Source organism: Heterocephalus glaber, unplaced genomic scaffold, assembly GCF_053883595.1.
Source record: "Heterocephalus glaber isolate CG9 unplaced genomic scaffold, H.glaber_assembly_v1.0 deba00001442, whole genome shotgun sequence".
Taxonomy (NCBI): domain Eukaryota; kingdom Metazoa; phylum Chordata; class Mammalia; order Rodentia; family Bathyergidae; genus Heterocephalus; species Heterocephalus glaber.
In genome coordinates this window covers 42338448-42352596 of record NW_028258296.1, presented here as the reverse complement: position 1 = coordinate 42352596, position 14149 = coordinate 42338448, and the positions used below count along the sequence as shown (strand labels likewise).

The window sequence follows — 14149 nt, the reverse complement described above, 5'->3', positions numbered from 1 at the left end:
TGGGGATAGGCTGAGTTAGAAATTTACAAGGAAGAGTAATCAAGTTGTGTTATCTATAAATACTCTTCTGATTAATATCTAGCTTTTATTTTATTCTGCTAAAAAGTCAAACACAGCCAACATTTGAACCCATTCATTCATTCAGCATTTTGTTGTCACTATTACATACTAGAAACCATGCTGGGTGCTGAATTATTTCTTGGCTAACATAAAATTTTAAGAATATTGAATTTTTATAATCACAGTAAAAACTAGTGTTAGCAAGTAAAAAAGAATAAGGAGAGGTGACTAGCGCTAACGATTTTCCTTATCAATATAGTATCATTTATTAGAACAGTATGGATTCATCTATTAGAAAGCTGGTTACTCGAATAGATTGCTAAGGTCCTGGTCCTGAGGGAATGAAATCCGACGCAGAGATGAGCCGAGGAGGCCAGTGGGGATGGTGGAGAGTACAAAATACCCAGGCTTAGGGTCAGCAGCTTGGGGAATCCAGTTGCTTAAAAGGGAAGGAAGAAGATGGGGGGATCCTGAGGCCAACCCACTTCCTTTATATGAGGTCTGCTCTACATAAGTGCAGGAAGTAGGGTTGGGGATGAGGGAAGGGAGGAGCCAGACAGGGGAGGAGAATGTAGGGCGAAGGAGGACTTGGGACTTCAACGTAGGAGATGCAGTAAGAAACTAAATCTAGTCGTTAAGGCATGCCAAGTAAATAATCACACCGCCAATAAAATAGTTACAGATTACTAAAGTAAATTATTTTAGAAACAAGCTTTCACCCAATCCAGGATTCATGCCTGAGTTACACCTTGTTCATACTAGCATCTCTGATTCCCTAGGATACGGGAAAGCCTTCTAGAGCTTTTCTTGGTTGAGAATTTGAAACCGAATGTGGCCTGAAGCCTCCCAGGAGCATTGGTTGTAGGTTCCAAACCTAATGCTTCCCAAGGACCTCTTTGGCACTACCTGAGATTTCTGGGGAGAGAACAATGTCAGCTTATTCACAGGGCTTCCATCTTTATCCCTGGGGAGAGGCACTTGTTGGTTGTTTTTCTTCAGGATCCCCATCCTAGGTTGGACCTTGGAGCACCCAATTTAGTTAAGACAGCTTTTCTTCAAAAGCATCTTTTATGTTCAAATATTCATTTCAGGTCTTTTTGGAACTACATAGAAGCTTAATTAGTGGGTAAGACAAATATGTACTCAGACAACTAGGAAATAAAATAGTTTGTGCTAAAAAAATGAAATAGTGACACGAGTGTGGAAGGTGAAAGTCATTTAACTTGAGTGGAATGAGTAAAAATGTCCAGTAGAACTTGCACACTGAGGTTAAGCTTTTGTTTTGTTTTAAAGAGGGAATTAGTATTTCTGTTGAAAAGAATAAGAGTGTGCAAAGGTATGAAACTAGGGAAATGTGGAGAGTAAGATAGGATGATTTTCATAATATAGTTCCTTTGGGAGGTATTCTGAGGATTCTGCAGGATCTGCTTCATAGCTATAACTCATGCTTGGCTTTATCTAACAACACTATTAATAAAAAATGTATCTGTAAGATACTCAAGTTCAGGGATGAGGATGTATTGTAGCTCAGTGATCGAGGGCTTGCCTAGCATGGGCAAGGCCCTGGGTTTGATTTCAGCACTGAAAAACAAAATCCAAGGTCAGTATTTTGATACCTATTCCATAAATCATCATTGTCATGTCATGTCAAATGTAATACTGTTACTTACTAATATCTGAATTTAATGAGTGATATATATTTCTGTGATTATATTAACTCTTTTTTGTGAGTCTCATTTGAAAATCAATTTACAACTTTTGATAAGGAAAGTTAAATAATTATGCATGAAACTATGCTCAGCTAACCACACAGTACTATAAACCAATTTCTTAAAATAAGCAGATATTTAAAATGTTTTATATGAGATAGATTAATAATAACTTGATTTATTTAAGACCTTAAAATCCTTCTGAGACTTTGATTAAGCTGTCTTCTCTGGTCATGATATATTTGAGAATATTAAAGGAGAAAAACATTTTTGAAAGTGATTTGGAAAGCATGAGAACATTATGTAAATAGTAAGTATTTCAAATATAATCATTATGCTGCCATATTATTTTCTAGTACCTTGTTAATTTACCAGTCTCCAATACCTAGTCTTCACTCAGGCACAGAAGCCATTAATGATCACTAGAGATATAGTTTCAGTTGCATTATATTATTTAGATCCTGAAGAGATGATATGAACAGTTTAATAATTCTTTGATTCTTCAGTTCACTGACCTACCATGTCTTCCCTTCTCCTCTTGTAAAGTACAGAATTTATGCTCCATCTTTATAATAATTGTACTTCCTTCTCTACACTCTGTTGCCCTCCTACCCAAGAAAAACTTGATCCTGCTTAAATTCAGTTCTTCGTCTCTCCAGGTCTACATGCCAGCAGTTAAATGAGGCTAGAGTTTTTCCTCCAACCATTTTGAAATGAATCTTCCTTCAAGTTCATGGTTATTAGCTTCAGGGGTGTCCTCATTGTTTGATTTTTAAATCTCTTTTGCTTTTTTGTGTTGTCTTCTTGGCTTAGGGTTTAATCCTGGGACCTCTGTTCTTGAGGTTTAACCTAGATGCTTTTTACCTAGGCCCATGACTTTCAAAACCATCTATATGTGGACCATTCCAAAATGGTTATTTCTCTCCCAAAACAACTCCTCAGTTATTGAGACAGCATTCAGCCTCATATGCTGTATTCAACTGCCTTCTTGGTATCTCCACTTCAACATTTAGTAGAGATCTCAACTATAGGATGTTCAAAACTGAGTTCCTGGACTATGTTCCTAAACCTGCTGCTCACCAGGGGGCCTCATCTCAGAAATAACGACCCCATTTCTCTAATTGCTTAGCTCAGATGGCCAGAGTTATTCTCGATGTACCATCCCCTTTTCTCCACTCCTGATAAGAGTGGCAGATTCTCTTGGCTGTGGTTTTAAATTCATTTAACTAGCTCTCACTGGTTCCAGCATCACTACCTAGGTTATTGCCATCATCCCAAACTACTTTCTTGACTTCTGCTCTTGTGATAATCTCTTCTCACCCAACAGTTAGGGTGACCCCTTCAAAACTCAAATTAGGTCATGACATTTGACTGCTCACAATCCAAATGAGTTACAGTCTCATTCAGAAAAAAGAGGAGGCCATTCCTTCCCAAGTGCTCCAGCTCTCAGTTTCCTTGGGGGCTCATTGCTATCACTGTTCACCCCGCTTACTCCATGTTGCTCCTCAAAAGTGTCAAACACTTCTCAGGGCCTTTGCAGGTACTGTTGCCAGAATACTCCTCTGTAGACACCCCCCCCACACCCCAAACATTGCTCAGTACTTGCTCGCTCACTTCTTTTATTAGGTCTTTGTTTAAAGAAAATTTTCTGACCACTTTATCTGAAATAACAACCCCCAAACCAAACACCCTAACCTTCCACTTTCCTAACCCTCTTTATCACTTTTTAATAGAGTATAATATCTGCAAAATATTAAAAAAATCTTTCCCCTGTGCTCCACATTTAAGTACATGAGTGCAGACAACATTTGTTTTGTCAACAGACATAACCACAGAGCTTTAAGCATCCCCTGGCACACACACAGTCATCACTCAGAAAACATTGTTGAATGATTAACTAAATGAATGAAGGATGATCTCAAAGCAACCTCCTCTAGGTGGCAGGGGAAGACACAGGAGAAAGTTATATTTAAATTTATTCCTCCACCATTCAAATCCTTTAAGACAGCCTGGCTATATTCTCTACATTAAAGAGTTTAGAAAAACAACAGCCACACAACAAGATATAATTAAGTTAGTGATTATATTACCTGGAAATTGGGTATGAATCTATGAACAGATCAGTTTAGGCAGAAAATGCAAATTACTGAAAATTGCTGTGGTTTATAAAGTTTTCAACCTCAAATTGCATCATAGATTAACATATATATTTCAATCCAGTGTTATTGTTGTACAAACAAAGCTAAGAGGGGTCTTCAATGCACATACACATGATACGGCAAGGCAAGCATTGGGGACACGTATTTATCGAGATGTTCCTGTACCAGGCATCACGTACCAGGAGACAAAATGAACAAGGCCCGTTCCTGTAATCTAATGCAGGGTTTCCCAATCTCAGCAAAATTGAAATTTGAGGTCAAATACTTTTTTGTTGGTTGGGACTGTCCTGTACATTGTATGCTATTCACAAACATTCCTAGCCTTACCCACAGGAAGTAGTAGCAAACCCCAACCTGTGACCATGAAACATGCCCCCAGATATTGTCAAATTATCCCCATCCAAAACAGGAAATATATATAAAAATATATTTATATATTTACAACATGTATTATAAATATACATCTCACATCTCACATTATATAAGGCAAATATAATAATAAAGTACTTAATAACATACAGAGCAATAAAGGCTAAAGACATTTCAGAAGGGGACAGAGTTCAAGGTTGATTTTCCAGATTAGCAAAGGCCCACAACTCTCTGAGGTTTAAAAGTTTCCTTCTGAGAGGCTGGCTGGGGAAAATCTAGGTAGGGAAGAGTCACTTGGAAAACAAATTTTGGATACAAAGCGAATTGAAAAAAACGAATGTCAGGAAGAAAAGGTGTTAAATTTCCCTTTTGTGCCTTCTTCTTATTGCTCTCCTGTTGCATGTAATTCCATTATTCCTTTACTTAAGTGATCATAACATAAAATATTCTGACTGTGGCACAGGTAGATTTTTTTCTAAATGAGGAAAGCTTATTCAAATTCAGAGCTGATGAAAACTCATTTTGTCATTCAAAAGGAAAGGACTTGGGAAAAGACTTAATAGAAGGTAAAGGAATTAGAACTCATAGAGCATTTTTCTTTTACTGTATTAACAGCATGATACTTCCTCTGGGCCCTCAAGGCTGGGGCTGAAGAGGATCTAGAAATCTCTTGTTCCTTTCCCTCCCTGTTTTGTACCCTTATGTAGCCACAGAAGCTCTTATACACAGATTTTTAAAATAAATCTATTGCATTAGGTAGCTTCTTCCTGTCTCCAGGATATATTTGGGCCTCATTAACACTGTGTCTTCAAAATACTAGAGATTCAGTGATACAGTATCCAACTCCAGGTGAGAGGCTCTTGTACATCCAGTATACTGACTTGATATAAAGAGACAGCCTTTATGCAACTCTTTTTTGTCTCCTTATTCACCTCTTTGGTTTCACTCCACAGATTTTTTTTATCATCGATGAGGAATTGCATTCCTACTGTGGCTTTAGTGCCTGCCTATTATATATATTACATGCTGATATCAGCTTGCTACCCTCTGAATCTGTGGTAGCTCTCTTTTGAATGCATTTCCCCATGTTTCAAACCTATCTGGATACCCATCAAAATTGGATGAGTACTGGATCCCATTGGATACCCGTCTTCAATGTTCCATAATATGGAGTACATTTTAAGGCAAGTTTAGACATGGTCTAAATACTCAGTTTCCTTTCCCCTCATCTCCTGACTCATTTCTTCCCTTTTTGTACATGCCACAGAAGGACAAATTTAACATTGACTAAAACTTGGAAAATGACTACATTAAATAAAAAAAGATGTTATGGTCATTTCATCAAGTGGTTCAAACTAAGTTCAGATTTTGTTGATAAATATTATTTTTTGGAGGACACATTCCACGGAAAAACAAAAACAATCCCAAAATAACAACAAAAATGACATATATCCAACAGTCAAGGGTGGAAAACAAGACGCACTTGTTACATGGGACATTTAAGGGAAAATGGTAAAATAAAAACAGAGTCTTTATGTTTCCTGAAAAATTTTCGTTCCGTGAATGACAGATGCTAGCTGGAATGGGCCATTCATGAGTCACAGATGAGGTACTTTTCCCTTTCATTTAAGGAAAGTAATATGAATATTATTTTCGGATTACCATCAACACTTAATCCAGCACAGAACTTTACTAGTATTTTTCAAATTCATTCAAAACAATATTCGGAAGCACGAATTCCAAGTCCAAGGTGTTTCACTTGTCACGAAGTAAAACGAGCACCAAGCATGGAACCCACCATTCTGGACTCATGAAAAGCATCCTCGAAACTCACTGTGAGTTCCTTATTTTGAGTGCAAGTGAGTATCAGTGTTGGTGCTCTCATATACATTGTCTAAACAGGATCCTAAGCAGTTATAATTCTTATCCACATGTTAATCTTTCAGAAAACAAGTGCTGCAGCATTTTCAGTTGCAGTCAAATGTCTGCGTGAAGCATTTTTTCTTACAGATGACATTCTCAGTACTAGTCGATGCATCGATTAGTATCACTTGACATGCCTCAACAATAAGCTGATGGGTACACTTCACAGATATTCCAGATTCATACAGTGTAATATTTCACAACACATAACACCATGGGATCACTGTATGAATCCAAGAATTCCTACCTCTCTTGTGGTTTGCAACTTGAACAGAAGAAACTGTTGACAAAGCTAATTTGGGAGCAACTGGATAGGTTTAAAAGAATAACAGCAAATTAGAAACAACAGTGAAATGTTCAAAGTGTAATGCTATTACCAACCCACTCAAAACTAGCCCTAAAGAAGGAACTATTTGTATTTGTTGTTCCTGGGAGTTTGTTTCAACTTAAAGGAGGGCTTCTACTTGTCTAAAAATGGTTTGACATTGTCAGTAATAAAGTTTAGAAGCTTTACTTTCAGAGTCAAAAGGAATTTCCATTTAAATAAAAGAATCCAGATAAACAAAGATTTTTCCCATAAAAGTATGGATATCAGAAGCCTCTGATTTTCTCTTTTAATCTTAGAGTTATTTTGTGGATTAGAAATATCATTGCCCCAATTTATCATGTCATTCTGTGTCATTATAAGCTTGTCTACATATAAACCAGGGAGACCATTTATGTAGACCTGATTAAAATATCACAGAATTTAGTCACGATGTCAATCATCAAGCAGCATTTGGGCCTTGAGCGTGAGTACCTTTAAAAATTGTAGCTTTCTCAGTGTTTATTACCTTTATGATGCTATGAGTTTGTTAATGGCAGGGTTTTCTCTTTTAGGGTTGCCTGTCATTTCCTTTCCAATTATTTTTCAAGTCTTGCTTGTGAAAATAGCAAAAACAGAGTAGGGTCTGGTGCTTTCTGCGGATGTTGACAAGACAAATTATGGCTCCACCAAACTGGCCTCTGCTACAAAGGTACTCCTTTTACTAAAATTGCAAGTTCAAGCATTTTATTCAACTATGCTGCTTCTTAAACAGATTTATTTGAGCTCATTATCCACATTCTAAAAAAGCGCAACTGGCATTATCTAACAATATTTCTGAGAGCTTTTTGTCCTGTGACACTCACAGAAAACCACAGCCAAATAATTGAATGTGCCTATTTCAGGTTTTGAACAATACATGATCTTGTTCGGCTCAAAACTCACCACCAAGAAGTGTTAAGTCTAAGATTGTGTCTTGTATAATTTGTTGAGTTATGAAATTCAATGGGAAATAGTGAGTGACATGTCACTAAAGATGCTCTCATTGAACTTGCTGAGGAATATAGCCAGTAAACTTCCCTTGAATCTTCACAGAATTATATTAATAGGGGTGAGCTTGATTTGTATTTCCTCTTCCACATATGTATGCTGAAACTTGAAAAAATTCGTTTGGAGCAAATGATTAAGATAATTCTATTTGCTGGTAATATATGTATCTAGGACAGTCTCGATTTCATCACTCTGATCAAGGACTGAAAATGCAATCTTTCCAATTTGACTCCTCAACAAGTTGCTAATATATTTTGTTTTGCTTAGCATTATTTCCTGGTTCCTCCTTTCGCTCATTTCCTCCACCATCTGTATTCATTAGAGTCTAAAAGAGCATCCTGTATATAGCTAAGAAAGGTAGAGGTCAAAAATTTTTGAGAAAGAAGGCAAAATAATACAGTTTTACATTAAACTAAACTATTTATATATGCGTGCATACAGATGATAGATGTTAAGTGAATTTAGTATCAATGTGCGGCTTTTGAAGTTTATTGTCCTATTTCTTACAACATAATCATACTAGTGCCTGTGTCTGTTCCCTCCCTCTCCTCTCCCCTCCCTTCTTCCTTCCTTCCTTTCCTTTCCCTTCCCTTCCCTTCCCTTTCCCTCCTTCCTTCCTTCCTTCCTTCCTCTCTCCTTTGATGTCAGAGATTAGAAAATAATTAGTGCTCTAAGGACAGAGAGAAAACAGGTTGCTGTTAATGCTGGCAGACATGAATGTCAATTGAATAAGGGATAAAGGAGAAAGTCCCAACAAAGAAGAAAATTTATTATGATAGGGTGTGTGTGTGTGGGTGGGTGGAGAGAGAGAGGGAGAGCAATAAAAGTAAACAGATCTATTGGGTGTCACAACACTGTCTTTATCTGTTTATCCAGGCCCTCAATATAACTGAGATGTCAGCTGTTTTACTAAAGAAAAGTTAAAGGGAGCTACTGGAAGGACACCTCTGCTGTTCAAAAATTTTAAGACTTATTACACTTCCCCTTGTGTTGGCAACAGAACTCTGGGCTTCTCTTGAGACTGACTGACATTCATTGTCAATTTAGCAAAGGGCTTATAACTTCTTCACCATCTCATTTTTGTTTTTTTTCTTTATCTTTCACTCCAATATTTCTGGGAAAATTTTCATGTTAGAAAAAATGATTTGAACAATGATTCTTTCGAAGGCATGGCATTCATGATAATGATCTTATTTAGTGTTAAAAAATTGTATATGGGATTTCCCCCCAAACATGTGGGATTTTATATCAGTAGGAATTTTACATGCTCCTACCTTGTTTTGGGTTAGAAACCTCAAGGGAAGAAATATTCGGCCATATCCTATTAAACTTTGGAGGATCTGCATGCACCAGGAAAAATCAGGGAATGTTATTTTCAGCTATAATGTCATTTGGTCTAAACAGAAAATTAATTACATGGACAAAGACACAAACCACACATCTGCTTTTCAACTTGGCTGTGATGCACTTAAACAAAACATGACTCCCATACCAAACAAGAGCAAGAAATTGATGATTCCCAAAACATTGAATGGACATTAAATATATAGCCACTTCCCTAACAAAGTTATACATTTACTTTTAAAATAAGGTAGAGTGTTCTTACACAAATAACCAAATAGGTTATATATAGACTGCAGCAATCTAAACCGATATGTAAAGCTGGTGCCTGAAACTGGAAGATAACGCTAAAAAAATAATTTCTCACCTGAAGATTCCATTCTACTCAATTTATATTTACAGATATGAACTGGTTGCATTAGTCTTTCATGAGAGATTCTTTGGGGGCATGTTTTAAGTGTGAGCCATTATCTCTGAAATGAAGTGGATCCATTTCCCATTTTTATATGTGCAATTTCTGTGAGAAGGAAAGAGAGATTACTGGTGGTTCTGGATTTAGAGCAGTACAAGGTGCTTCCAATCATATCTAGGGGTTGAGTATATGGTTGTGTGTATGGTTCATGATGTTTTTCACCTCAAAATATATTTCTAGAGTTATTGTTTCCAATCCAGAAATGATTAAAAGGATTATTTAATTTAAGGATTAATATTTCTGTCTTGGACCCACCAGTTTAAGGAAAAGCCCAACTATGGAAGACAGAAGAGCCTTTAGATTTAGGATTTGCTGTTTGTTAAGTTGCACTGGTCATGACCATTAAAGCAGCTATTTCATGATTCAAATCCTGCTGTCCACTGGGTACAACTCCAAACCGTATCTCTTTTATCATCCTTGAGGACCATCCAGCTCCACAAGGACTGCTCTTGCCTCTGTGCTCCTGCAGCTCTTTATTGTCAGTGCTCTGGGTGTCTCATTGGCAGGTGGAAAGACATGAGTTTTCATATTGCTAGTTTCTATTTCATACATCCCTAATTATACTGGGTCTCTCTGAAGAAGGGCAAAACCTTATCGCTTCTCGGCCTTTTGGCTAAGATCAAGTGAAGGGCAAAACCTTGAAAAAAATGCTTCAGTAAATATCTGATAATTGAGAAATTGATATCAAGTGGCTAGGCTCCTGTAAATAGGTATTATAAGACTGTTTCTTCCATCATTAGATTACAGAAAATAACATTATTGCCGGACACAAAACTTAAGACTATTATTCTAGTTTTAATATATTTGCTAGAAAAGCTGATCTCAAACAAACCTATTGCTCTGTTTTTCTCTAGTTTGATACATGTGTACACAAAGGCAAAGAAAATCTTAGTATTCATATTGCAATAACTACCAAAATGAACAGAAAAAGAATATAATAGTTTTCCCATCTTTATCTAGGTGTTATTAAGTAAATAAATATTTGACTACAAATAGACAAAATATGTAGCTTATTGATGGAGTGCTGGTTTTCACTTGAACATTTTGATGATGAATAGATTTTGAATGAATAAACAAGCCCAAGTGATCTGTGATGATCAATTTTGAAAAACTAAAAATTTGTATTTTGGAGGAAATAATATTCCTAGGAATCATTTTTTTGGAAAGGGTTCCAAATCACTGGTAAGATTTTAGATAAAAATATATTTATTTATATTATTGTATTAAATTAAGACAATCTCAGTTTGGTGACATAGTTTTCACCATGTTTTTCTGTAGTAGAGGCAAATAAATACAGGTAATATGTAATATATGATGGTCATGTTTTCTAAGTTGAATACTAAGAATGCAGTGACTTGTTTGTCTTGATAAAATGAAAATAAAAATATGATTTATTAGTTGGTTAATAAGCTTTGGCAAGAAATTTAAACAAAGATAATAATGTAATAGTTTAGAACTGAGTTCTAAAAATGAACTCTGTAAATTAAACTTTATTCCACATTCCAATAGATCAAATATTTTTATGGCTATATTTTAGTATAGCTTTTTGTTAGTGTTTTATAATTTTTCTCAGATGCTGATGTTAATAATTTTACATGTATTTTTAAAAAGTTATATAGGTTATTCTACTTTTGCATTATTAAGATTACACCACCTGTTCAGAATGTTCAAGATAGATGCTCAGTTCTAATCTGTTCCCTACCAAGAACATAATTTTCTTCTTTATTGCACAGCTAACAGTTTTTTGGGCAAGCAAATCCTTGTTCATGCCTGCGAATATAATTAGACACTGCTTTCCAAGTAATTTTCATTATATAGGATGCTTCATCTTCCTAATCACTTAAAACTCAGGACCACCAACAACTGTCATATGAAAATCCTGATCTAATATATATGTATCCGTAGTGGGGCCCAATTTTATATGCTATGTGTTTTCCATGGGAGGAAAAATGTTGTCTTGAAAGATATAGATGTTGATGTTCATGGCTCCTAAACCCCTAAATGTATTACTGTCTGCTGATATATGTATACATTTTAATATATGAAATTTTAACTTGATATTTCATCTTAAATTTTAAAATTATTGTTTTATAAGATCAAATAAGAAAATAAATTAAAATTAGCCTATTACTCTCTGGTTACATTTGTTACTTTAAGATCCTGATGTGAAATAAATATTTGGCAAGTATTACTAACAAATATTCAATTCCCAGAAGTAAATTAGGCATGTTAGAGGCCATATTAATAGTATAATCGAGACAAATTCTATCCTATCATCTACAAATCCAATGAAAGTCTTTGTGTAAGCCGAAGCCTCTGAGAACCCTTAGCTATTGAGCTACTTGTTTCAAGTGGTTATAAATTGCAAATAGGAGAAAATTATAATACATAAAATGTATTTGTATTGCCCCTTTGGGTGAGCTGTTGCAAATTTAGTAATTTCATTTTCTTCACAAATCAACTAGGGAAAATCCCTGGGTCAACATGAAGGTCTCAGAGTGGTGCTTTGTCACAGGGCAGATGGTACTGTGAATTATAAGATGAGAAGCTTGCTCCCAGTTTCGCCATTTAGGAACTATCTGGTTGTTAATTTCTCTGGACTCCAGTTTCCTTATCTGTGAGATAAAGATGCTGGAGAAGAGATTGCCAAGATTTCTCTCCACTGACAAGTTCCTTCACTTTGGTGATTCCTTTACAGCATGGCAGCATCATACTGACGTTCATGGAGGGAGGAGGCCTGTAGGGATGACACATGTGCCTTTTGGAGAATCTAGGATGAAGAGTTAGTTCTCTGTGTAAAGGGGGAATCATTGCTGAGTGCCTTTGTTATGGACCTTTTGATTGTCACAGTGAAACCTAAACTACCATTGAGAAAATATTGTTGGCATGAAGGGAAGGATCACTATAAATTGTGGATGGCCAATCATTTAGAAATAACCTTTTATAAATATCCCATCTCCTTAAGGATATTGGCTTCATCTGCGAAAAGGGACTGAATTTGTCTCCATAATCTCATCAAGTCCAATAACTGGATTTCAAAGAATTTTTGGATTAGGAAGGTGATAATTGCAGAACTTATAGCCGTCCTCTTTAAAAACAAACACAACATCTGAAAGGTCTTGCAGTTGTTATTATTCTACTGCTATTTTGAATTCTTTAATTATAACTATGGAAAGCCTGGAAAATAGCTTTTTAGGGAAATTTATTTAAAATATGGCTCATATAAATGGAGCACAGGCCAGAACTCCAAATTTACCACTTGGATAAACTTCCTAAACTTTCTCATCAGTAAAATGGAGATAATAACACTCCTGGTTACTGTTTGTTATGAAAGCAGAATGTATTAATATTTTCTTGATATTGTAATGAGCATTAATAAATATTAGCTCTTATTCTACTTATGGTTACTGTTATAATAAAAAAGTCAGGTTACTGTAGTTTAAATAGCTTTTACTGACTTGATGTAGGGAAAATAATGTGCTCTTCCTTTTCTTTTTTTTCAGTCTTAATTGTTCCCAAAGCAAGTGATCATGATATGTGAGTAAAATTCATGTAAGATATAACTTATTTTTTAGAAAATAATCCAATCCTAGGGCCTATATCAATTAATACTATTATTTAGGAAGCAATAGAAATTACTTTCCATACTCTAAGAAATATATGACTTTTAATCTTTAGCAATATGAAAATTAATTTCCAAATTTCTTTCAGTTTAGAAGCACATTAGTTTAGAAAATGAATCAAATATGTAGATTTTTTCAATTTTTAAAAATTTGTTAAGAATTACCGAGAGGATTGTTATACAACAATTTAGTTGTAGCACTTGAAGTCCATTTTCATGAATTAGAACAACTGAGATTCTATTATAAAAGAAAAGTGAGTGGGCTGGGGAGTTAGCTCAGTGGCACTGCACCTGCCTTGTGAGCACAAGGTCCTGAGTTTGATCCCTGGCAAACAAGAAAAAGTGAGGTTCTGGAAGGGAGATTTTTTGTTTTTTTTGTTGTTGTTCTCTGTGCCTCAAAGAGTTTTCTGCATAGGAAGTTGAAGAGAACCTTGTTAGAACTGCTAAACTTGACCATCTAGTTCTGATGCCATAGGGAATCAAGCTGAAAAGCAAGCTTCAAGTAGAAAGCTACAGACATTTTATTTATATCAAGAAAACTTTAAAGGTAGAATTGCTTTAGAATATTAAATTGTTTTCTATCAGGCAGTTTTCAATTCACTTTATGGACAGCCTTTAAGGACCGAGTAAAATGTGACCATACTTTACCATCAAAGGGAAAGTTTATTGATTTCTTCCTAGAACAGTCTCCCATGTATTATCTTATACTTTAGTAATTTAAATAAATGAGAAGGTGTTTGTTAATGCCATGGTAGAATGTAAAGAGTCCTACTCCAAAATTGGACAATGACCCGGAATTTTGACTTGACTTTTGTCCTAAAGCTTTAAATTCACTTGACCTTGAATTGTTTTATCTGTAAAATAATAGGGTTGGATGAGTAGCTGTTAAAGTTGTTAAGAACACTAATGCTTACATATTTTTTTGGTTCTAAAATATGGCACTGTGACATGAAAAGCCATGCTGATAGGATGTTATGGAGCCTTTGTAAAACATCTTTCGCCCATCTACATTGAAGAGAATATCAGGTGAAGATAAAATCATAAGGTCCCTTTGGGTTTATACAGTCACTGCTATTGTTCCTCAGGGAATCTTCAAATAGCATTATTGATGCCTAGAAAGAAATTTACAAGAAACCTTGC

General features: G+C 35.5%; 1 protein-coding gene across 1 annotated transcript in view; it reads right to left on the bottom strand.

Annotated features, from left to right (window-relative positions):
• The window catches only part of Ntng1 (netrin G1), a 327676-nt gene that overhangs the window by 49364 nt on the left and 264163 nt on the right, over positions 1 to 14149 (bottom strand). The gene's annotated exons all lie outside the window — the stretch shown is intronic.